Here is a 24,308-nt window from a genome sequence, read left to right as displayed (position 1 = left end):
ATGGAGACAAAACGATTTTCTTTGGCACCTGCCATCGTTGGTAGAAAAACAGTTCTGCTACTGTGTATCCCTAGTACAGGGACTGCTGCTCGATAAGAAGGGCCAAATTCATTTTTTTACTGTGACTTTTTCACGCCTAAGATCCCCAACTCTGGAAATCCAGCCGGTAGATGTTACTGGCACATCCTTATTTCCTGTGGATGCGGCACTTTTGGAAGAATTATCATCACCGAACTGTTGTAATTCCTGTAAGACAGTGACATGTTCATTTATGTCAAAAGGTTTTTCTGCTGCCTCCACGCCAGGACCATCAAGATCCGGAACAAACATTTGAGTTCCAAACAGGCACTCATAGGAAGTATGACCCCCCAGGGACCTTCTAGGCAGGTTATTTAGTGCTCTCTGGATTCCATACAGGTGATTAAGCCAACTACGATCTATACCTGACTCTGCCTGTTAAGGATTGCTTTAAATCGCAGTTTAATCGCTCCATGACACTATTTCCCTCGGGATGAAATGGAGACGAGTACTGCAGTTGGACCCCAATGAAGCCGTGGTGTCCCTGAATGCCCTTGAGGCAAAAGCAGGGCCCTGGTCCGAATGGAACGCCGCAACAGCATATGTACTGATAAAGATTTGCAAATCTTTAATAACAGTCCGAGCGTCAGCCGAGCGTTGTGGCCACACCCATACAAATCTGGAGCATGCATCAACAGCGACTAATATGTATTTGTATGCACTATCAAGTGATAGAGGACCGCAGTGGTCCAAGTACACACACTGTATCAGTTTGTTTGAAATTGAGAGGGGTGTCTGAGGCGGGCGCTTGGCCGTGGAAACTTTGATTTGTTGACAGATGTCACAACAAAGGGCATACTGCTTAGTCAGTTTATAGAGACCTGACCACCAATAACGGGCCTGTAAAATTGAAATTGTAGCCGCCACACCAGCATGTGCAGATGCCACCCCCTCATGCGCTGCTTTAATCAATTGTAGTCTTATATCTTTATTAGGGATGTCTCGTACGCCTACGCCTGGTATCTTAACATCAGCGTTCAGCATACTTCCCATGTGGTAATGATATTTGTTAGGAAATCCTTTAGGATGGGGCATACCATCAGCCGTAGCTTTCAGGGCAGCCCAAATGTCTGCGTCTGATTTGGAACTCGAGCGAGTCACTGCATCTACAGTGGCTACTGCCACTGCTGACTTTGCGGCTTCATCACCCGATGGATTTCCAGCAACGTGTATTCCAACACGCTGGTGTCCAAGTGTATGCACTACATGGACATTCGGTAGCGTCTCAGGTCAGCTACTTTCTCCCACAGTAGTCTGTGTTTAATGGTGTTGCCTTTGGAATTCTGAACCCATTCTGGCGCCAATAATGAAGGTATTTATTAAAGGACTAGACACAGTAATATCAATCGCAAACAATCAGTGTAGGCTGTGCCGGATCCGTGTGTTCCAGTGCCATCAGCAAAGCTTTTAGCTCAGCCAATTGTGCTGTACAATACCCTAGAGTCTGTGTAAAGGTATGTAGAGGACAACATTTATCCCCTTCCATGTAGCCACTTATGACTGCGTAAGCAGCAGAATATTGATGTTTCGCTCCAAATGCAGGTTGTGCAGAGCTATCAGTGTACATGACTCTATGATAGTGATCAATAGGCAAGGTATTTGCTGGAACCGGATATTCTACTTCATATTGTAGGAATTCCTGAGTTTGCAACTTTGGGTTAAAAATGTAATCTACATCAGTGCTGTCAGAGACGTAGCCCATTGTGTCCAACGTGGATGTAGTGCTTTTGCGTTCGGAATGCTAGCTTTTGTAACAGCCTCTAGGGCAAGGATTGGAGAAACAACAAGAATGTTTTTCCTTGGCCAAGAGGTCTTTCTTTAATAACAGCCATCTGTACAGCAGTGAGAATTTTCTCTGTGGGAGCAAAGCGTTGTTCAGCTGCTGAATACAAATGTGATTTGTATGTAATTGGGACTCTCTCACCTTCATTGAATGTCACACAGGTGAAACCGATGGCCCCAGCTATTACCCCGATGACCAAATGTGTTTTGTTGTCCCTTGTGTGTAAATGTTGTGCTGCAAGCATGTCTGTCTGCAATTCTTTAAGAATGTGTGTATGTTCAGTTGTCCAGTATTTACTTGAAAAACCGCGACGTATTAAATCATATAAAGGTTTTATGTGTGTAGCATAATCTAGAATGTAGGTTCTGCCAAAGTTTAAGAAACCCAATAATGATTGGAGTTTTGTAATCGTATTCCGTGGTTGTAACTGTGCGCATTTTTCTAAAAATTGTGGCGCTAGGCTCTTCCCTTCACTCGACAGCTCATATCCTAGAAACAGGACACTGAGGAAGGCAATTTTTGTTTTTTTGAAGTTAAAATTGTAGCCAAATTCGGCAAACCCTACAACAATGCGGGTTACCCGCCTTAAATGTTGTAGTAACTCAACATCCATGAGATATATATCATCTACATAGGACAATGCTTCAGGGTCGACCTCGTGCAAAATGGCAGTGACACGAGCCGTGAACAGCCCTGAGCAGTTCTGATAACCCTGAGGTAAACAACAGAATTTTTCTGAGAGCCTAGTGCACTAAAGCTTGTTAAATCTCTTCTTTCAGGTGCTATATTCTACCAGAAAAACCCATTGGAAATGTCTAATGTTGTTTTGTATTTTTTACGCACTATGTTGCTCATTAGTGCAGTGCTATATGAATTTTGTATAGCATAGGTGCGTGTATGACTGTTTAGATGTCTGTAGTCTAAGACTATTCTGTATGAATGGTCCGGTTTAGCTATGGGGAATAAAGGGTTATTCATTGGCGAGGGTTCAATCACACCCTGGTACTCGAATTGCGTGAGTATTTCTCTCACTGATGCTTTTGCTTCATGTTTTATAGGATACTATGGTTGTGGCTGAGGTTCACTTTTAATGGGAATTACATGGTAGGGTGAGTCTTTATCCCACCCTACGTGATTTCTGTATAATGCAGGTGCTTGTGCTAGAGCCCATTCAATGGAATAGGATTCAGCTAGCTCCTCTGGAACAAGGGGCGAGAAGGAAGGCTTAGTGACCTCTTCTCCATATGGGCAGGTACAGACAAAGTCAGGCGGCCAATCTTGTTCGGCCAACCAGACATCATACACTTTTACTATGCGATCCCAATCAAATGCTTTTATTGTGCATTCAATGTCTCCTTCTAATTGCAGCGTTACTTTGTACACCCTATCAGGCTTGGAGACACGCATGTCCGCTGTTTCTACTTGTATAAAGTCATCAGTTGCTTTCCCCTCCAGATGCTCTTGAAGATTACGGCGAACTATTGTGACTTCTGTCGCGCAGTCTAGCAATGCTAGAGCCCAATTCTTGTTCTTCAAGAGTGCCCTCTTCCTGTGTGGCATGTCAGACTGCGACTGCTGACACTTTTTTCTTTTTAAATTGTTGTTTTTGTTGGGCAGGTTTCTCTTCCTTTTTAACAGAAACCTCCGAAGAGCGTTGTGATTCCTGTCTCGGTTTCACGTACTCTGTTCTTCGCTCTGATCGCCCACCTCTCTCATTTCTCTTTTCCGATGAGTCCTGAAAGGAAGAAGATTGGCGTGTATCAGTATGTTGATATCTATCAGGCGTTTTGATATTATCTCTATTTCTGAGATTATACCTATTCTGTGGGGTCTCCGTACGTGGAGATTCTCCCCTTTCTTTTTTAGGTGTTTGTTGCTTTTTCTCCAAGCGTTTCTTATTACCCTCAGGTTGTTGTTTGGAGTTATCTTTATTTGATTTACCCTGGAATTTAAGTTTTTTTGGTCTGGCCCCTAGGCTATCGCGACTGATACTTGAATACGTCTCTGCTATTATTTTAGGCAGCTCTCGTTCTTGGTCTTGTTGTGGAAAGTCACAAAGCTGCATGTGCACTGCAAGTGCGACTGCTTCCCCCTTAAGGTTACTTAAAATGATTGAGAACACTGTGGCAAAATTGCCCATCAATTGCATCCCCAAATCTAGGGCCGGGGCAGCCCCATATTCATCTTGAATTTGTTTCAGCACTTCCGGTAAATTGGCAAGTGTCGGTGTACTGTGTGCGGTTGTGTAGAGCGCGACAAATACCGTATCCACGGTATTACAATTTTCTACTGTAGGGACCATCCCAAAGGGCAAGCACATCGTTAATATTCTATGTTTATCCTGAGGTCCTGTATGGGGAAATACTGCCTCCAGCGCATTCTTTTTTTGTGCTAACCAAAATGGAGTTTCTTCTCGTTTGGTGGGTACTTTACCCATAATCGAATGTACTGTTGCAGGATTTATACCTGGCGTTAGTGCATGTGGGTGTGCTGGAGCAGCATGTTCTGGGATTGTATTTAATGTTTGCATCACGAATTGTACTAATCGTCTATATATTACTATTAACTCAATGTAAAAGCAACAAACCTCAGCTACTGCTACATTTCCAACCGCAGGATGTGGTGTATAGGTGGCCAATAAAGGCCAGGTAGGACCGTCATTACTTAGTGGACCTAATCTTACTAGTAATATTGTATGGGGTAGATTGCCATCAAGCCAATTATTATGTTCTTGATAAGATAGAGGAATCTCTAAATATGTGTAAGCTCTGTATTGTCCAGGCGCGTTCGCAGATGTATATTGGTGAAATGTATTTGTGTTCCCATCAACTGCTGGAAATGTGACCCAAGAGTAAAAAAGTTCTGTTCTATAAGCTGCGTGGTCGTCCACCACGAATGTGAATGGACCTCCCTGGGCCGTTAGGCCATTTGGTAATAACTGTGCTGTGAGAGGTTGTCTCATGTTAACAGCTATTTGTACATGTTGGGGATTAGCCATGATAGTAACACTATGAGTTCAGAGAATGCACGTTAAAATGGGGTTTCCTTTTAAAGTTCAAGCTTGAACAACCACCAGTTGTAATAGGATTACCTACACAGCTGTGGTGGAAATCCTCAATACCACGGACGTCTCCGCATACGGTATTGAGGTGCCATTATATAATGAGACAGAGATACTACGGAGTACCCGAAAATTAGAGCCTGACCAAACGTTGGCGGCGCCATGTCGCGTAGGCTCTCATTATTCTAATGAGACTACTGGATTTTGATCAGCAAGATCATCCACAGTGTGGGAGACTGAGTCTGACCCACAGTGGGTGACACCTGTCGCTCCAAATCCGGGCTTTGCTCCGGCTAACTAGCAGTGCCTCATCTCTCCCGAAAGGTAGAGATGATTGGGCAGTAGAGCACATGACATATTATACTTCTCAGGGTAGTCCTGGTCACTCATGTCACATCTGGTTCTCTCATTCACAATTCAGTCTCATATATAAATGACAATGAAAGCAGTATAAGTTTTAAAGATTGGTTTAATAAATTGACTGCATTTTGGATAGCAAAGCGCGAGCTGCAATAACCAGAACGACACAACACAACAATATTAAAATGGTGACTATGAGATTGAAGCATAAGAATAATGCTATCACATTGCCACTAGAATCGATGGACTATTTACTATCTAAACTATATTTTGAGCACAGCATGTCAAGCTCTAATCCTGCCTTTCAGGTTCCCCCGGGAGAATAATAACTCTCATACCTGAGTAAAGGCCTGTAGTCTGAGTTAGCATCTGCAGCGAAGCATTCAGCATACAGTTGTGGTTCCCTGGCTGGAATCTCCCTCTTAACGTGTAATGGGACTAGGAAGTATTTTTATAATAAAACAGCTAATGTTCTAAGAAAATGTCCCTACGTAAGGATGTGTATTTTCTATGAATGTCGGAGACTAAACTTCTACCATGTTCACCGGCAATGTACCAAACTGTAGCCTTGACTGAAGCACAGAGTGATCAAGAATGCGTTGTTTGAGAACACAGTTCTGGGCTAAGCAAAACAGTTAGATAGAAGAAATTAAAACAAGACCGTAAAACTGGTTATTGTAAAAATAACAATGCGAAGCTGAATAAAATATATCTAGGCCAGTGTGCAGGGCGCCTAATGTATTAAACTAACATGCATGGAGCTATAACTAAAATGGCTACACAACAACAGTACAACTACTCATGATGATTGGCAACATCAATAGCCCATTATTCAAGTGGCAACATCACTATCCCAACTTCAGACATGTGCAATCTTACATGTTTACATGACCATTACAATGCCAAAACACACTTCTGATCTTAACATGATAGAGACATATACCTTGAGCCAAGCCAAATGACTTGACTACACATACCATTTCAAAAACACGTGAAGGTGAAATACCACATCTGCAACACAATTCAGTCAGTTTAAACTATAGGATTCAATACTAAAACAAAACCATCAAAACATACCCACAATAGCAAAAGTAAGTATTTTGAAGGTGCATCACTACATTGATATATATCTAAACCTAATAATGTACACATGATGTAGGCAAAATACCAATTAAGACTGCACCAGTTAACAAGATGTTGTGGCCTATTTAGCATGCCTACAATACATTGAAAGAGGAAATTGCTGTGTAGAGACTTACCATCCAAAGAACATGTACATGGTATTAGTATTCTGAGCTCTCATATCAGTTATATGAATTGCAGTATGAGTCTAGTTATACCACCATGGTTTAGTACATGCAGAAAGTCCTTTCTGAGGAAACATCACACATGCCAATGTTAAGTCCTCGCTTACCAGTGGGGACACGCCCTAATAGATCTGAGTAAGTACCAAAAGTGTGGCATGTGAAATGTCACATTGAGATCACAGACTCACAAGATGTTGAGTCTCATTGGAAACCGCAGGATTAGTAGGCATGTACTAAACTTGTCAGACTAAGGCCCGTATTTATACTCCGTTTGCGCCGAATTTGCGTCGTTTTTTTCGACGCAAATTCGACGCTAAACTAACGCCAACTAACGCCATATTTATACTATGGCGTTAGAGGCGTCTAGCGCCAAAGTTCCCGGAATGTGCGTCATTTTTTAGCGTGAACCCCTTCCTTGCGTTAATGATATGCAAGGGAGGCGTTCCCGTCTTAAAAAATGACTCCCAGGCCTTTACGTGGTATTTATACTCCCGGGCAAAAGAGACGCCCGGGAGTGGGCGTGGCTAAAAACGGCGCATTTGCGCCGCTTTTTAACGCCTGGGTCAGGCATGGCGTTAAGGGACAAGTGGGCTCAAAATGAGCCCAGAGTGCCCTCCCCTGCCCCCAGGGACCCCCCCTGCCACCCTTGGCCACCCCAGGAGGACACCCAAGGCTGGAGGGACCCACCCCAGGGACATTCAGGTAAGTTCAGGTAAGTATTTTTTTTTTTTTTCTAATAATTTTTTTTGGCATAGGGGGGCCTGATTTGTGCCCCCCTACATGCCACTATGCCCAATGACCATGCCCAGGGGACAGAAGTCCCCTGGGCATGGCCATTGGGCAAGGGGGCATGACTCCTATCTTTACAATGATAGGAGTCATGTTGATGGGGGATGGGCGTCGTTAAAAAATGGCGCAAGTCGGGTTAAGACGATTTTTTTGCCTCAACCTGACTTGCCCCATTTTAAGACGCCCTAACGTCATTTTTGCCCAACGCCGGCGCTGCCTGGTCTACGTGGTTTTTTTCCACGCACACCAGGCAGCGCCGGTCTGCTTGCGCCGGCTAACGCCATTCCATAAATACGGCGCCCGCATGGCGCTTCAGAATGGCGTTAGACGGCGCAAATTTTTTTTACGCTAAACTGCGTTAGCGCAGTTTAGCGTCAAAAAGTATAAATATGGGCCTAAATGTTGAACATAGAGATGGATCAAGGGGCATTTGAATGGACAGAGAGCAAATACCCGTACAACTTACCATCTGGATATTGGGAGTATGGATCTGTAGGTAGCAAGGAACAACCAGCAGGGTACTGAGAGCCACATAGAGGTACAAATATCACACAGTCACCTGTGCATCATCAGTTGCTACTGTACAGAAGTGGTGATATAAGTGAGTAATATATCCATATAAACAATAAAATGTGCACACTAATGTGCCAATGTTGAGGATAGGTTTTAATAGGATAATTTTACCTTTTGCACTTACCACATTGTCACAGCTTGGAGTCTTTCACATTATACACTGACCTTGCAGAGGAATGTAAATGAGTTTAGTCAGTACTCACCCCCTTGTGGCTGCTGTGCTGCGCTCAAATGCCCATCCAACTAAGGCTAGGCCACCACCAATATGTGAGCCATTAGTGGGGGTTAAGTTCTGATTGGCACCCCTTTGTCCTTGGAAGGACATCCCCAGCTGGACTTCAGCGTTCTTATGGGCCCAGCTTCTAACGTCCTCCCACCTCTTATGACAGTGGGTTCTCCTTCAGTTGTGGACCCACAGAGTCTGCACATTTTTGGCAATGGCATGCCAGATCTCCTTTTTCTGATAGGCGTTTGCCTGCATGGATGACACAGACAAGAGAAGAAAGTCATGCAGGCATGCTACATCCCAAAACAAGTTGGCTGAACAATCAAGTTAGTGCAAGTTTCCAAATATAACATTCCTCACCCTTCAAACTCTTTTGCAAGTTATTCTCTGCAGTCAGGTCATGTGTCAAGTGGAGTCAGGCATACACCATGCATACCCAGTACCTGGTTTTAGCTACAAACATGCAATCAGACCACATGTATGTCCTTAAAATGGTACCTCGCTACAACTATTTCTCAAACCTATATAGATGTAAATGCTGTAATGTACATATGTGGATCAAAGTGTATACATTACACACTACCTACTATGTATCAGAGGTAACAGTCTTTCTATGTGCATGTTGACATAACCATCTACCCACACATCATAGCTCAAGCCTTTATTCATGCACATTCCATCTATCTCATCACACATTGGTATTGCATTGGACTCATCTGCTCCTCTGGTGCACCATAGAGCTGTTCATGTAGGGGTAGAACCTCCTCCACCAGTTTTTCTCGCTCTTCTGGAATGAAGAAGGGGCCGTATCACCTGCAGGATGTGGCATGATTGCTCCAGAGGCCGTACACAACAGCTCAGGTCGTGGAGGTCTTGCTGGCAGCAGTGTCACGAGTCAGGTGAGGGATTATGCAGCAGAAGGCGGTCACGTCCACCACATATAGGACCATCACTGACGGTGGATGTTGCCATTGGCCAAAGTCCACCAAAGTCAGCAATGTGTTCCAATGGGAATGTCCACGGTGATTGTAATCACCTACCGCCATGACGACATCCGTCGGCAGAGTCAGGTCACTTCCTGATGTTGAGTACAGTAGGTCAGGCAGCTGCCATTTTAGGGCTCATATATGTATGATGTAACAATGAAAGTAGTGTCATTTACTGAAACCTCATATTTATGTGTGAAGAGCAGGCTTACTGTTTACAAGTATTAATGTGCATGTCATCAGTAGAGGGAGTATAAAAAGCTATTTTTGCATATGTACATTAAAGATTGTTGTCACCATACTAATTACAATCTGAAGATGTGCAAATAGTAAAAATAGTAAATGTTATATGTCTACAGGGTTGATGTAACTATCAATGTCAATGACATGTATCTCCATGTAGAGTACATACGAGGGTTTATGGAATTAGATTCAGAGACACATTCATATTTTGGCTTGCTATGTGCTCTCTGCCACTTATTTACTGTTTCATGTGATGAGTCAGATACATGTGTGACGTTGTTGTGATTTTTACTAATTCATACTTATGATGTATGGATAGAGTCATTCACATACTTTCTGGTTATGTCCCACATAGTTACCCTGGCCTGAGGAGAGCAAGACAACCTCCACTGTAGCGTCCACTAGCAGACCTGCAGACCATGGAGGCGTGACATCTAATCCAAATATATTGCACGGACAGGCATACAATAATGGATCTATGTTGTCAGTTGGAGCCAGATCTGGAGCCCGCCATTCGCAATCCTGATTGCGCACCTCCCATTGTTCAAGTCATGTCAGTGCTGCACTTCCTGGCCACTGGGTCCTTTCAGAATACAGTGGTCCTAACTTCAGGAATGTGTCAGTCCATGTTCAGTCTGGTTTTGAAGGCTGTACTGTCTGCATTGTTGAAACACCTGGACAGCTAAATAAGAATTCCTCAACAAAGGGATTTGTCCCATGTGAAGTCACATTGCTATGCTTTGGGACACATTCCACATGTGGTGGGAGCCATAGATGGCACTCATGTAGCTGTGGTTCCCCCAAGTGCAAATGACAGGTATATAGGAACAGGGAAAACTTCCACTCCATAAACGTCCAATTGGTCTGTTTTGCTGCCCCCTACATTTCACAGATTAGTGCAAGGTATGCAGGATCAGTCCATGAATTCTTTATCATGCGGAACAGCAATATCCCACTGCTGATGATACGACTAGACACAAAGAGGGCCTGGCTGTTTGGTAAGTCATGTATGTCGTCTGTGTCTGTACCTTTTCTCATAGTTCTATTTATATGTATGTCCAAGATTAAAGTTTGGATTGGTCTTACTATACCTTACAGGGGCCTCTGGCTACCCAAACAGTCCTTGGTTATTGACACCAGTGAGGTACTCAACCATGCCAAGGGAAGTATGTTCAATGAGGCCCATGGAAGGAAAAGGCGTGTTGTGGAGCTGATTTTTGGGCTCCTGAAGGCAAGATTTTGCTACATAGACAAATCTAGAGGAGCCCTCCTGTTTTCACCCTACGAGGTCTGTCAAATAATTGTAGCCTGCTGCATGCTGCACAACCTTGCCCTGAGATGACAGATACCATTCATACTAAATGAGAGGGAGCCAGCAGATTCTGTGGGTGGAAGTGCAGATATGCCAAGTGAAGATAAGCATGATGAGGATGAAGCTGGAGACATAAGGGCAAATGTCATCAATCAGTGCTTCAACTGACTCCAGGTCTGTGATGTGATGTGAGAAATGAAAATCCACATGGTGTTGTTGAGGTAATGCATGCCATGTAATGTTCCTTTTACCACCGTCGGTGTGGTTGTAAGTGGCTACAAAGCTCATGACCTAGATATGCATGCTTAATGTTCCTTCGAGTTGTGTACAGAACTGTTATGTACATAGTCGATTGTTCAGAACATGCACACTCAAAGTCACTATTGTAGTTATGAATAGATGTAATGTTTGTGTTCCACCCTGGCCTATACCTTATCTTTGTCCATCACAGATTTGCTGATTGGCTTATCCTCATTTGGCATTGTCAGACAGTGTCACAGGCAGATGCGATTTACAGACTGACATGAGCAGTAGACATGGATAAGACCAGCTAGTGTTTTGCATCAGATTTGAGGTATGTGAATTCTCTGCCCAGAGTGTCAGGACAGTGGTTTGGAAGTGTCCTTTTCCTCAAATTAGACCTGTTTGGTATGAGAGATGGCACAAATGCTGGGGAATGTGTGTCCATTTGTGTCTAACACATGTCATGATGTGGTATCCAAACACTCTACCATCATTTTGGCTTGAGTTGTATGTTACCTAACTTGTGCATAGCTGTCAGTGAGTTTATTCATTCAAGACCAATGTGCATGTGTCTGATGACTGCCATGGGTGGGTGGCAAGCCTACAAACACCTCACCATGGTAAGTGGAAGGTTCCAAGACTGGGGAGATTACTACTGATCTCTGTCTGTTTAATGGGGTATGGTCATTTGGGAGGATGAGGTATGGGTGGGCTTTAGCTGATGATACATTGAAAGGATATTTCTGCCTCCTGGGATGGTGATAGACTGACTTGTCCCTAACTTCTGTAATGTGGTTTGTTAATGAATGACAACTAAGATGAAACACTGAAGTCCACAGCATGACTTCTCAATGTGCTGATTGCCAAGTTCCAAATAAATATGTGGAAATGTACAATACAGGTGACTTATGTCATGTGTATGTTAAACTCCTAATGCAATATGTATCCTGGTTGTCCAGAACATGTGTGATGACCATAACAGATGTATAACATTGGAGAAGAACATTTTGGTACAATAGTTTCCATATATGACAGTTGTTTATGGTTGATACATTACAATTACAGAGGATCTGTGAGTAAGTGGTATTTATTAGGGAGTGAACAACAAAATGAGTGAATTGTACCAGAAATTAAATAAAGTTAACATTGAAGAGTTCAGTCATGGTGGATGAGATCCTCAGGGTAGCAGCTACACTATTTGGAAACAAGTCCAGTGTCCTTGTAGCATATGAAAATGGAGTTGGGTATCAGAACAGTCAACAGGGTGTATCAGTCACACACAAGGGGAACCAATCAGGAACAGTTAACTTTCTGGCAGTGGATTTAGTCTTGGAATGCTCCTGCTCCTCCTTGATATCTGGGTGGACGTCTATGTTTGCGGGGGTGGTTCTTCTACTACAGTTGATGGGGTGTCTGAGGCATTCACATCCCTTGGCAGAGCATCAACTAGCAGCCACAGATGTTGAGGGGCCTGATGTCTCATGGCTAGTGGAAGAGGCCAGATGCTGGGTGCCAGAGCTACTCAGGATAGTGTTGATGTCCCTCAGCACCCCAGCAATGGAAGCCAGGATGGCATTTTGGGGCTGCCATTGCTGCATGGCTTGCTGGCGGTTGTCCCTCTACAGCTGTCTTATCTCCACCATCATGATCAGTACATGGCCCATCATGCCTTGGAAATTTTGGTAGGCTCCCAAGACTTGTAAAATGGTCTCCTGGTCAGTAGTGACACTTGCAGCCCCCATCCTCTGACCCACACCATCCCTTCTATCTACCCTACCCCCACATACCTGTGCCCCAGGCAGTGTGCCCACTCCCACTGGTGGCAGGGTTTAACTTTAGGAGACTTAGGTACCTGCACTGGGGGCACACAATAGAAGAGACTGTCCTTGGGATACAGGTTGGGGGGCAAATGGTTGCTTGTCATATAGTTGCAACAGGACTGGGAGGAGTCATTGTGGGCAGGGTGAGGCTGACAGTTGTTGACTGACCAGGTGTCCCTGATAGGTCAGCTTTGTCCTCAGTGTCCAGACATCCAGGGCTGTGTTCCTCACTGGGGCCTTCATCCAGAGGTGTAGTGTATGTCTCTGGTATTATCTCCATGTTGGGAATGGCACGTTTACCTGTAGGAGTATTGGAACACACCGTTGGTGTATGTGATGCAACTGGTGATACATAAATCACACAATTAAACATGATATGTGAGATGCACACACTGGCTTTACATGATCCCCTGACATGACAATGACAGCTGCTACTTAATCTGGGTTAGTGAAACGTGGAACACAGAGATTTGCAATTGCATATGGCATGCTCCATGCTCTTTGAGCATGCTGGTGTTTAAATAGCTGCAAATATCCTCACTTCTTGCCTGTGTGAAGACATTACAATGTACATTTATCTCCTAGTAAGGTGTATGGCATCATTGAGCCAACTAGAAGCTGAACAATGCACAATGGTGTCAGAGCTGGCACACAAAATTAGTGTTACAATTTGCCCTGGCCCTCTATCAGGATGCACTGCAAGTGCGTCCAATTTGCCATTTAGGTGTCCCCTCCCCAGGTAAGTACATGACATTATTAGCAATGTTTTCTCTGAGTCCAGTTTGGAATGGGACCCAGTTGTAGCTGTGATTAGCTTGTAATGGTACTGGTAGTGGTGTATTGCGTAGCTGTCATTGCCATTGACTGTTACATGGTGGACAGTCCCGTTTTGTTTACTTTGATTGTTTGTTTCATATACAAGACATTTCAAATTTAGTTCACAGTTCTGGTTATGTTAATGTTGAGACAGTGCCTTCTGGGAGTTGTAGTGCTGTCAGTTCCCCAGTCTTCACATGCCCTTCCCAAACACTGTTGCCCAAGGAAAGTTTTTTTGACATTTGGCATGGCAGTGAGGGTTATTTGGAGATTTGGACATAGGGTGGTGGGTGGTTTGGTCATTGGGGTGGGGAAAGGTGATGAGTGCATATACAAGACATAATTGTTAGGTGACATGAATGTTGTTGTGACTTACCTGACTCCACTCCCCCAGGTATTCCTGTCAGGCCCTCAGGGTGCAGGATGTCCAAGACCTTCTCCTCCCATGATGTGAACTGTGGAGGAGGAGGTGGGGGCCTACCACCAGTCCTGAGGGCTGCCAGATGCTGCCTGGATGCCATAGAACATACCTTCCCCATTAGATCATTCCACCTCTTCCTGATGTCCTCCATTGTGCATGGGTAACATCTACTACATTCAACCTGTCGACTATCCTTTGCCACAACTCCATTTTTGTGGCTATTGATGTTTGCTGGACCTGTGCCCTGAATAGATATGGCTCTACCCTGACAATTTCATCCATCATGACCCTCAACTCATCCTCAGTGAAATCTGGGCGTTTTGTGGGGACATGATAGTGGGGGTAAAGATGGTGACATCGTGATTAAAATGATGAATAAGGTTTGTGATGTGGTGTAGGTGTTGTGATATGAGTGGGTTTTGGTTTATTGTGTATTGTGTGGTTTTGTGAATTGTATGTTATGTATGTTGTGCAGATGTGGGATGTGTGCTGTGTGTAATATGTAGGAGTGCCATCGCAGAACTTATTTCTATCCTCAAGTATCCTGGCAGTTTTGACATGTTGGCTGTTTTTTGGTGGGCGAGCTGTGTAACTCTTAACACAGCCATCTAATGACTGCCAACATGGAGGTCTTTTGGCAGCCGCAACAGCGGCAATCTTACCGTCAGACTGCCAAAGTCATAATGAGGCCCTAAATGTTGCAGTCTACAGGTGATATTTTCAGATCATGGATCTATTTCTGCACAACATGCTATGACATTATAGAAAAGTTGAATACGGCCATGAAAACGTTGCTAGATTCTACATGTTGTAGGCCACAGAGCACATAAATTGGGCAAACTAGAAGTGCACCAGGGTGCCGAATCTAAAAACCAGCAATGAAATTCTGCAAAAAATGTGGGTGATTACTCAAAAAAGGGCATATTCTCACACTTTAACTTTCTACATCCTAACCACTATCATAATTTCTCTATGTAAAACTTTAAATTTTACAACTTTGATTCCATCAAGATGGTTTCAAGTTTACAACACTTTAGTCATACATGCAGAACATTTGTGCTCTAGTTTTTCATTAGACCACTGTGGGAAACTGCAGTAGAACACTGAGGAGTAAACTGACAGCCTACTTCTAGGGTAGAAAAGACACGCTTCATTCTGCATGTCTGAATGTTTTACTGGCATACATAAGAAAGGCATTTGAGAACTCAGAGAAAATGTGCCCTTATTTTAGCTTTCAAGAATACTAAATGATATAAGAAAACACACCTCCTCATTTCATTCATTTCTAAACGAAATGCTTTAAGTTTTACAGATTTGATTATTTCCATAAAGATGGCTTCATTCGTGCCACAGTTTTGTCATGAATACAGAATGTTATTGCTCTAGCAGTTCATTAGAACGCTGTGGGAAGCTGTGTTAAAACACTGTAAAATCAACCCTGACAGGCTGATGCTGCTGTTGCAAGTAAATGTTTCACGTTATATTGTTCTCATATGGACGAGGAAGATGTGTATATTTATAGAAAATGTGCTCTCATTTCAGCTTCTGCAACAGATCCCATAACCTCTAGGAGAGAATCAGGAGAGGAAACAGTTTTCTTCAAACATGGTTCATCAAATCCCATCTGAGGGTCAGAATCAACAAATGTTTATAGGGTGGCTAATATCTGTTGTCACCTTTTAGATGAACTCCTTTATGTGACCCTCAAGGTCTTTCACTCATTACAATGCATTTCAATGGAGACCATATCCTTGAGAGTTGTAATGGCTACCACATCGTGTTATCCATGTTGTGGCTAGCCAATCAAATTGTCAGGGTGTTCTCACCTTGCCCCTTCTATTTTTTCATTTATTTTCAGGGCATTTCCACCATGTCTCTCAGTCTTTTAATGGTTGTCACAACATATTGCTCATGTTGTGGCCAGCCAATCAGGATTGACTAAACCCTTGAAAGTGACCAGCATGTGTATACTTGGACACCAAAAGTTCAGATTTACCTAACTTTTTAGCCCCTACATTACCACCCCAATCACCTCTTTAAATGGAAACGTCTTGAAAATTAGCAAACATATTTATTTACACCAATAAACAAATGACATGCTTTCTTGGTAAAGTTTGAAGATTTTGCCAAATTTGGTGTAATTTATTTAGCCATTTTTCTGTACATGTTTTAAATCTTTCCTACCAAAAGGAACATGGGAAATCAATCATTCATTTAGGGACCCTATTTTTCTTCCCCTACTGAAGATTTGTATGATGGCCCCAAAGTGAGTAACATGAAAAATAAAGATGTTCTTCTTATGGAAACTATATCCTAGCTGTGTGTGTGTGTGTGTGTGTGTGTGTGTGTATGTGTGTGTGTGTGTGTGTGTGTGTGTGTATTCACTAAAGAAACCAAAGTTTAAAGTGATGTTATAGTTAGATATGACACTAAGGCCCTCATTCTGACCCTGGCGGTCGGCGGAGAGGCGGCGGTCGGACCGCGAACAGACCGGCGGTCAGAAAAATGGCATTCTGACCGCGGCGGTCACCGCCGCGATCGACCGCCACTTCCCCACTCCGACCGCCACGGCGGTCATGACCGCCGGGCTGGAGTTTGCGCACTCCGGCCCGGCGGTCGTCCCAAGACCGCCAACGGTATCATGACCCTGCCTACCGCCGCGGTTTCTTGCGGTCGGGAACCGCCATGCGAACCATGGCGGTAAGCACTATCGGGGCCAGGGAATTCCTTCCCTGGCACTGATAGGGGTCTCCCCCACCCCCCACTACCCACCCGAGTCCTCCCCCCACACCCTCCACCCCCCTGCCACCCCCCAGAGGTGGTACGAACCCCCTCCCCACCCCCACCCCCACCCCGACATGCACATACATGCACCCCGACATGCACACACCCCCAACATGCACATATACACACCCCTTACACACACATACACAACGGGGACACATACCCGCACACATACATGCAGACATGCGCACCTGCCGAACAGCACACATTACCCATAGACACAGCAGCACCCGCCTCCCGCATACACGCACTCACACACCCCCTCTACACACTCACACGCACACCCCCATGCACGCCCACATCACACAACACCCCCCCTCCCCCTCCCCTCACGGATGGTCAACTTACCTTGTGTGTTGGTCCTCCGGGAGGCGACGGGAGCCATGGGGAGGTGACCGCCAACAGAACACCGCCAACAGAAGACCGCCACACAGATATGTGGGTCGTAATTCTGTGGGCGGTGTTCTGCTGGCGTGGCGGTGGAGGTTGACCAGTCTCCACTTTTCCGGTTTCTCGGCGGAACGCTCCCAGCGGTCGGAATGCGCACAGCGGCATACCGCCGCGGTCGGCGGTCTTCACCGCGGCGGTAACTCGGCGGTCTCGCGAAAAGACCGCCAAGGTCAGAATGAGGGCCTAATACCCTACTTCACAATCAGAAACCTTAAAAATGTACTGAACAAAACAAAGGTTTAAAGAAATGCAGGTGAAAATGTCAGTTAAATTATACCTTTTAAGCAAAAAAAGAACTGAAATTCACAAATTATAGTTATCCCAAGTTGCTGTAACTCATTCCCTAAGGCAACTATCATTTGCACCCCTGCCATGCAAGGTTTTGTCATTAATGATGTAATTGCAAATGCTGCAGTGATATTATCAATGATGGCATAGAACAAGTTATGTGTGTTGTAATATGTAGGGTAATTAGCAGTGCATGGCGAGGGTGCAAGTTATAGTTACCCTAGGGCACCGGTCTATAGTTACTTCAGATAACTACAACTGGTGAAATTCAGTGGTTTTGTTAGTTTAATATGGTATGTTTGGAGCAAGTGGCATATGTTGCAGGGACCTTTTTCTCAAGCATGATGATTAGTCAGGGATTTGTAGGGCAGAGATCCTTTTGGTTCAGCCGGGTTGAGCTTTTTTTTTACCTTCTGTAGCTGAAGTATGGGAGTTGGCAGGGGCCAGGGAGACCAGCTTCCTGCATCTGCTGCAACTTTTTAGAGGTCTCCTGGTTCAGTGCCTCTGTGGCGAGAATATTTAGGTCTGGAATGTGAGGACCTTATAATTGAAGCACCAGGGAATGGGAAACCTTGTAATTGTCCTGAGCAGTAGGCCCCTGGCTCTGGGCAAACAGTAGTGAGGGCCATTGTGTGAATTTCACTTCAAAACTGTTATTATTTGAGGAAGTTCGTTGAATTTATCCCGTCTAATTTTATTTGTTGTGACACACTAATTAAATGAATGTTGAGAGACTGAGTGACTCAGTCACAGGTGACATGGACATACAGTATTGTATTGTAACATTCATGTAGTGCTTACTGCCCTGTGTGGGGTCTGTTAGCACTTATACACAAGGATAGGGACTACGCTGTTTAGAGTGTGTGTTTGGAAGGGTGTTGTTTTAGTTTTGTGACTATGTGGGAAGCATGTTTATGTTATGTGTGAGTACCACAGAAAAGTGGTTACTGTTCTAAGTTGCAGTTCTATATGTGAGGTGAGCAAGGGCATGCGAGGGACAGATGTGGAAATTGTAATTTTAGTGGGGACAAAATATATAGGCAGCTACACTACACCAGCCTTGCCATAAGAACAGTGGAATGCTCAAAGTGGGTATGAAGGATTAATTAGAGAAGGAATGGTTATCCATTTTGCAACATGCACCAGCAGACATGGTGTCCATTAAGTAAAAGAGTGCTGAAAGTGTACAAAATAGTATTAGTGACATAAGTAGTAACCATGTACTTTATCAAGACAAGCATATTGCCTACCTCCGAGGGGTGAAAGACAAAACAAAGTTTGCTGCCCTGACAGTCCAAGAGGGAATTAGCCTGCCTCACATTATCCTTCTGTCCTCACCCCTCAATTGATCCTAATAATTTTCCTAGTTCCCAGGAGCCCTTTCTCTTTCTAGTTCATATGAGGAGGCATACTCCTCACCTTCTGAAACTTCGTCACTGACAATTTCCACTTTGTTTATTAGTAGAGAATTACACCTCAAGTAAAAAAGGAGACAACGTTATGAAAAGAGCACTTACTTGCTTCCATTGTCTTGGCTAAGACAGTGAAATGGCATGGATTCTGTAGCTCTTATTTTGCTCAAACTTTGCCCCGTTTTTCTTTATATGAAACCTAACACACATACCTCCAACAAACATGGCAGTGCACAATATAAACACACATCCTTTACAATGTCTTTTAAGTATCAGAGATCCATTAGTTTCACTTCCATACCCTACATATTAGCTATGAAACAGGTCATTGTGTCCTTGTGGTGGTATGTGGTACTGGTACTGGGACAGAGGTAAATGAGGGCTATGTTGCTAACTCATTATATCCTCAAAGGATTAAGTATGTGGAGGTTCACTGTATGGCATTCCTCTAGTCCTGAACCTGGCTCTAGAACACTGATCAGTGGGGAAAAGCTGGGATATCTGCACCTCTCAAGAATGTATCAAGTTATCCTGTTTGCTTTTACTACCTGTGCATCATATTGGTACTCAAGATGTTTCCCCACACATGACTGCAATCTGTGCTGGTCAGGTAGCTCTAACTCTAGTGGTGAAGCCTTATTGTATCACGATTGTTATTGTAATTGTATTTATCAATCAATCAATCAATCAGTCAGAGACTTGTAGAGCATGGCTATTCACCCATGAGGGTCTCAAGGCACTGGGGAGGAAAGGGCGGGGGTGATGAGGATCAGTCGAAGAGCCAGGTCTTGATGTTCTTCCTGAACTGAGACAGGGTGGGAGATTGCCTGAGGTGGTTGAGGAGGGTGTTCCAGGTCTTGGCGGCGATGTGGGAGAAGGATTTTCCTCCGGCTGTGGTTTTTTAGATGCAGAGGACTTGTGCAAGAGCGAAGTTTTCTGGCAGGAGTGTAGAAGGAGAGTCTGTGGTTGAGGTAGGCTAGCCCGGAGTCGTGTAGGCCCTTGTAGGTGTGGTTCAGAAGCTTGAAGGTGATTCTCTTGTCAATAAGCAGCCAAGTGTAGGTCTCTTAGGAGGGTGGAGGTGTAGCTGTGTCGTGGGGTGTTCTTGATGAGCCGTGCAGAGGCGTTCTAGATGGGTTGCAGTCTTTTCCGGGTATTGGCTGTGATTCCGGCATAGAGAGCATTGCCATAGTCGAAGCGGATGCTGATAAGGGCCTGGGTGGCTGTCCTTCTGGTTTTGGTGGGGATCCACATGTTAATATTTTGAAGCATGTGCAGGGTGTAGAAGCAACCCAATGAGACTGCGCTCACCTGTTGGTCCATTGAGAGTGATGAGTCTAAGATGATGCTTAAGTTGTGGGCATGGTTGGTGGGGCGTTTCTGAGAGTGGAAGGACACAAGGACTCTGTTGTGAAGGATGGCACTGGCACAGAGATGATTTCGTAGTTAGTTTATTTTCAGTTCCAGTAACAGATGTGACCTCCACCTCAGCCAGCTCCCAGTAACCGTCTGAGGCGGAATGTCACGGTTCCCATGACAATCTACAAAGATTCTATTCATAAAAAACACACATTATAACATATCCTCCTCCTTTATATAAAAGTCCCCCACCCCTCTTGGTTCTCAACTTAAAGGTTACTATAGCTTATCCAAATCAAAACAAAGTTAGATTGAAACTTGACTCATGATAGACATAACTTAAAACATGACTACTTTACATACTCTTTTAAGTATAAAGGAGGACGCCTTTGTCTCTGCTCCTTCGAATGCAAACGACCCTCCCCGTGACTCTGTTCAAATTCTGGAATATTCTGAGGAGACTCAACCTCTGATGTTTGAGAGATTGTTACACGCTCATCTTCTGAACTCCGAGAAGTTGACATCCCACTTTTGTCCAAATTCTTCGGTGCTCCAACTATGGACCTAGCGGTCTCATCATCAAATGTTAAAGAGCCTGACTCACCCTCTTTTCTATAACTCTGACTTTCTGAGAGCACGGCTTCATCCTCCATCAACATAGACTCCTCCCATTCACTCCTCTGTGTACCGTACTTTGAGCCCTGCACACCAAATCTAGCTACCGTCCTAAAATTCCACTTTTCACCATTTTCCAACACAACGTGCCATCTCCCAATATCCTTAACTTTAAACGGCCCTTGAAACCTGTTTAATCCTCCAATACATCGTCCAGATTTTATTTTTACCCAATCGCCAGGGACAATTTTGTTACTGTGTTTTCTTGCTCCCTGTTGGCATTCCTGCACACCTCCATTCTCTTCCAATAAAGCTTTTAACCAAAACGGTGTCAACTTGGTACTAGGCTTCCGACCACGCATTAACTCAAAAGGCGAAGATACAAGTGTGTTGTTCTCCGTAGTCCGATATGCCCACACTAAATCACTCACGACCTTCCCTACACATAGTCTATTCACCAAGGCTAGTTGAATGGCTCCCTTAACCATCCTATTAGCCCTTCCTACTGCACCGTTACCTTGAGGATTATAAAGAGAAGTGCGTGCATGTTTCACGCCGCACTCACTTAAAAATTGTTTCATACAATGTGACGTAAGTTGAGTACTGTTATCGGTGACAAGACAGTCTGGGTAACCTTCCTCACCAAAGATTTAAGATAATATCTTTATTGTAGAAGCAGTCGTCACTTCCGCCATAAACTTCACGACTAGCCACTTGGTATTCAGATCAACCAAGACAAAAGCAAACCTCTGATTGTAATTCACACCTGCAATTGGACCAATAAAATCACTGCAGACTGTGTGCCACGCTGTGCCTGGATCCTGCATGGTCCCACACATGGATTGCTTACCCACCTTCAACCTTTTCTCACTTTCAATGCACTCAGAACACCTCTCTACCCAGTTTACAACATCATCGTCCATTCCTGGCCACCAAAACTCAGCTCTGAGACGCTTTTTTGACATAGTTTGCCCTAAATGTCCTTTGTGGGCAATATCAAATAACTTTTTCCTGACACCTAACGGGGGTATCAACCTTATCCCTGTACCAAAACTTTGCTGTCTAAAATAGACAATTCATCCAAAACTTTCCCAAATGGCTTAAGAGCTGTGGATAATGTACTTTCTCTCCTTACTCCTTCCACTATAATCTTGAGTACTCCCTTCAACACTTCATCATGTGTCATCGCTTGTTCCCACTCCTCTTTACTCACAGCCCCCAAGGTCCAGTGTACTACATCACAAACACTTGAAACTGCCCCTTCACTCTCATACTTTAACACGCCTTCTTGGTCAACTGACATCCAATCCAAAGGTAAACGTGATAGGCAGTCTGCCTGCACATTCTTCCACCCAGGTATGTATTCTAGAACATAAATGTATTCCTGTAATCTAGCTGCTAACCGAGCCAGTCTCGCCGAACCCTTGCCAGCCCCACCAGAAGACAAAATCTTCATCAAAGGTTTGTGGTCCGAACGTAATGTCACTCGTGTTCCCCATATGTAAACTCTGAAGTACTCTATACCCCAAGCTGCAGCCAAAGCTTCCCTCTCAATAACGGAATAATTGCGCTCAGAATTTGTTAAGGAACGCGAAGCAAATGCAACGGTCTTTTCACCTGTTGGATGTATCTGCGCAAACACTGCTCTTATACCGTATGCACTCGCATCCACAGTAATTACTGATCTCTTCTCTGTATCAAAAGGGGTCAGTATGCCAGCAGCACACACATCCTCCTTTATGGCCTCAAAACACCCTTGTTGCGTGTTAGACCACAAAACTTTTACACCCTTCCTCAATAACATTTTCAGTACCTCCGTTTTAGATGCAAAATTCTTCACAAATTTTGAATAATACTCTATAATTCCTAAAAAAGACCTCAATTGATCTTTGTCTTGAGGCGGTGGAGCCAACCTAATAGCATCTAAGTTACTCTTAGGCTTGATACCATCACCCAAGAGGGTATGCCCAAGATATTCTATCTCCCTGACCATGAACACACATTTCTCTTTCCTCAATGTCAACCCAACATTAGAAATTCTGTCAAGGACCTGTTTTAAGGTGAAATTATGATTGTCAACTGTGTCTCCAAAGATTAAAATATCATCCTGGAAGTAAATGACACATTCTAAATCACGGAGTTCCTCACTCATTACTCTCTGAAAGACACTGGCCGCCCAACATAACCCAAAAGGCATTCGGGTAAATTGGAACGTGCCTTCCATGGTTATGAAAGATGTGAGAGGTTTAGAATCATTGTGCAATTTGACTTGATGATAAGCATGTTTCAGATCTAATTTCGTGAAAAATTTACCACCCTTCAGTAGAGTCAAAATTTCATTTATGTTTGGAAGTGGAAAATTATATGCAACTACACATTGGTTCAAGCTCCTCAAGTCGACGCAAAATCTCAACTTGTTATCAGCTTTGCGAGTAATTAAAACCGGAGAAATCCACTCTGAAGTCTCCACTGGCTCAATTACCCCATTTGTCAACATTTCTCGCAATAATTTGTTGACTTCCTCCCTAACCACAATAGGTACCCTTCTAACCTTATGCTGGATTGGCATTGACCCTTGTTTCAAATTAATTTTGTGCACATACCCTTTGAGTTCACCCATTTCCTCACGAAACACATTCTCAGCACCCCTGATAATGTCTTCCAACATCACTTCCTGTACTACCATAACGGGATTCTGCGCATGTGGATTTATCACAATGTGTAAGTCATATTGATGAGCCCACCCGAGAATCGGTGGACCTGATTCTGCCACATATACCTTTCCCTCAACCACCCTTTCACCAAAGATGATGTCAGCTACCATATAGCCTACAATATAGATTTCTTCACCCTGATACCCACCAGGGTTGATGTCTTTTGGCAATAACTTTACATCAGGCCAATTAGACATGAACAATTTCTTTGGTATGATGGTGTATGAAGACCCCATTAAAGGAATTTTCTCTCCCTTTATAAGAAATTCAGCTGTTGGTCTTTGTCTCCTATTGTCTTGATGCCCAACAACCAATACTCTGTCCACACGCATACTCAAAGCCTCATCTGGTTCTTCTGATAACACTGCTAATTTCGTCTTTGCAATCCCTCAACACTTCCTTGCAAAATGTACTTTTTGCCCACACTTCCTACAATCCTTTCCTTTCGCCAAACAGTTTCTCACCCCGGTACTGTGACTACAGCTGCCACAGTTGTTGCATCCCTTACCAATTACTCTCACACTCTGACCACCTTTACTGCTTTTACACACACTTGCCCCACCTTTGCTACCCATAGCTTCACTGTCTGTATGCTGACCAATAACTGACGCTCTAATTTTCTCTTCCCTCTTATCCATCACTCTCACGCAGTACTCAGATTCTTCAATTAC

The sequence above is a fragment of the Pleurodeles waltl genome, chromosome 6 (assembly GCF_031143425.1).
Source record: "Pleurodeles waltl isolate 20211129_DDA chromosome 6, aPleWal1.hap1.20221129, whole genome shotgun sequence".
NCBI lineage: Eukaryota > Metazoa > Chordata > Amphibia > Caudata > Salamandridae > Pleurodeles > Pleurodeles waltl.
This window is presented reverse-complemented; position numbering follows the sequence as displayed.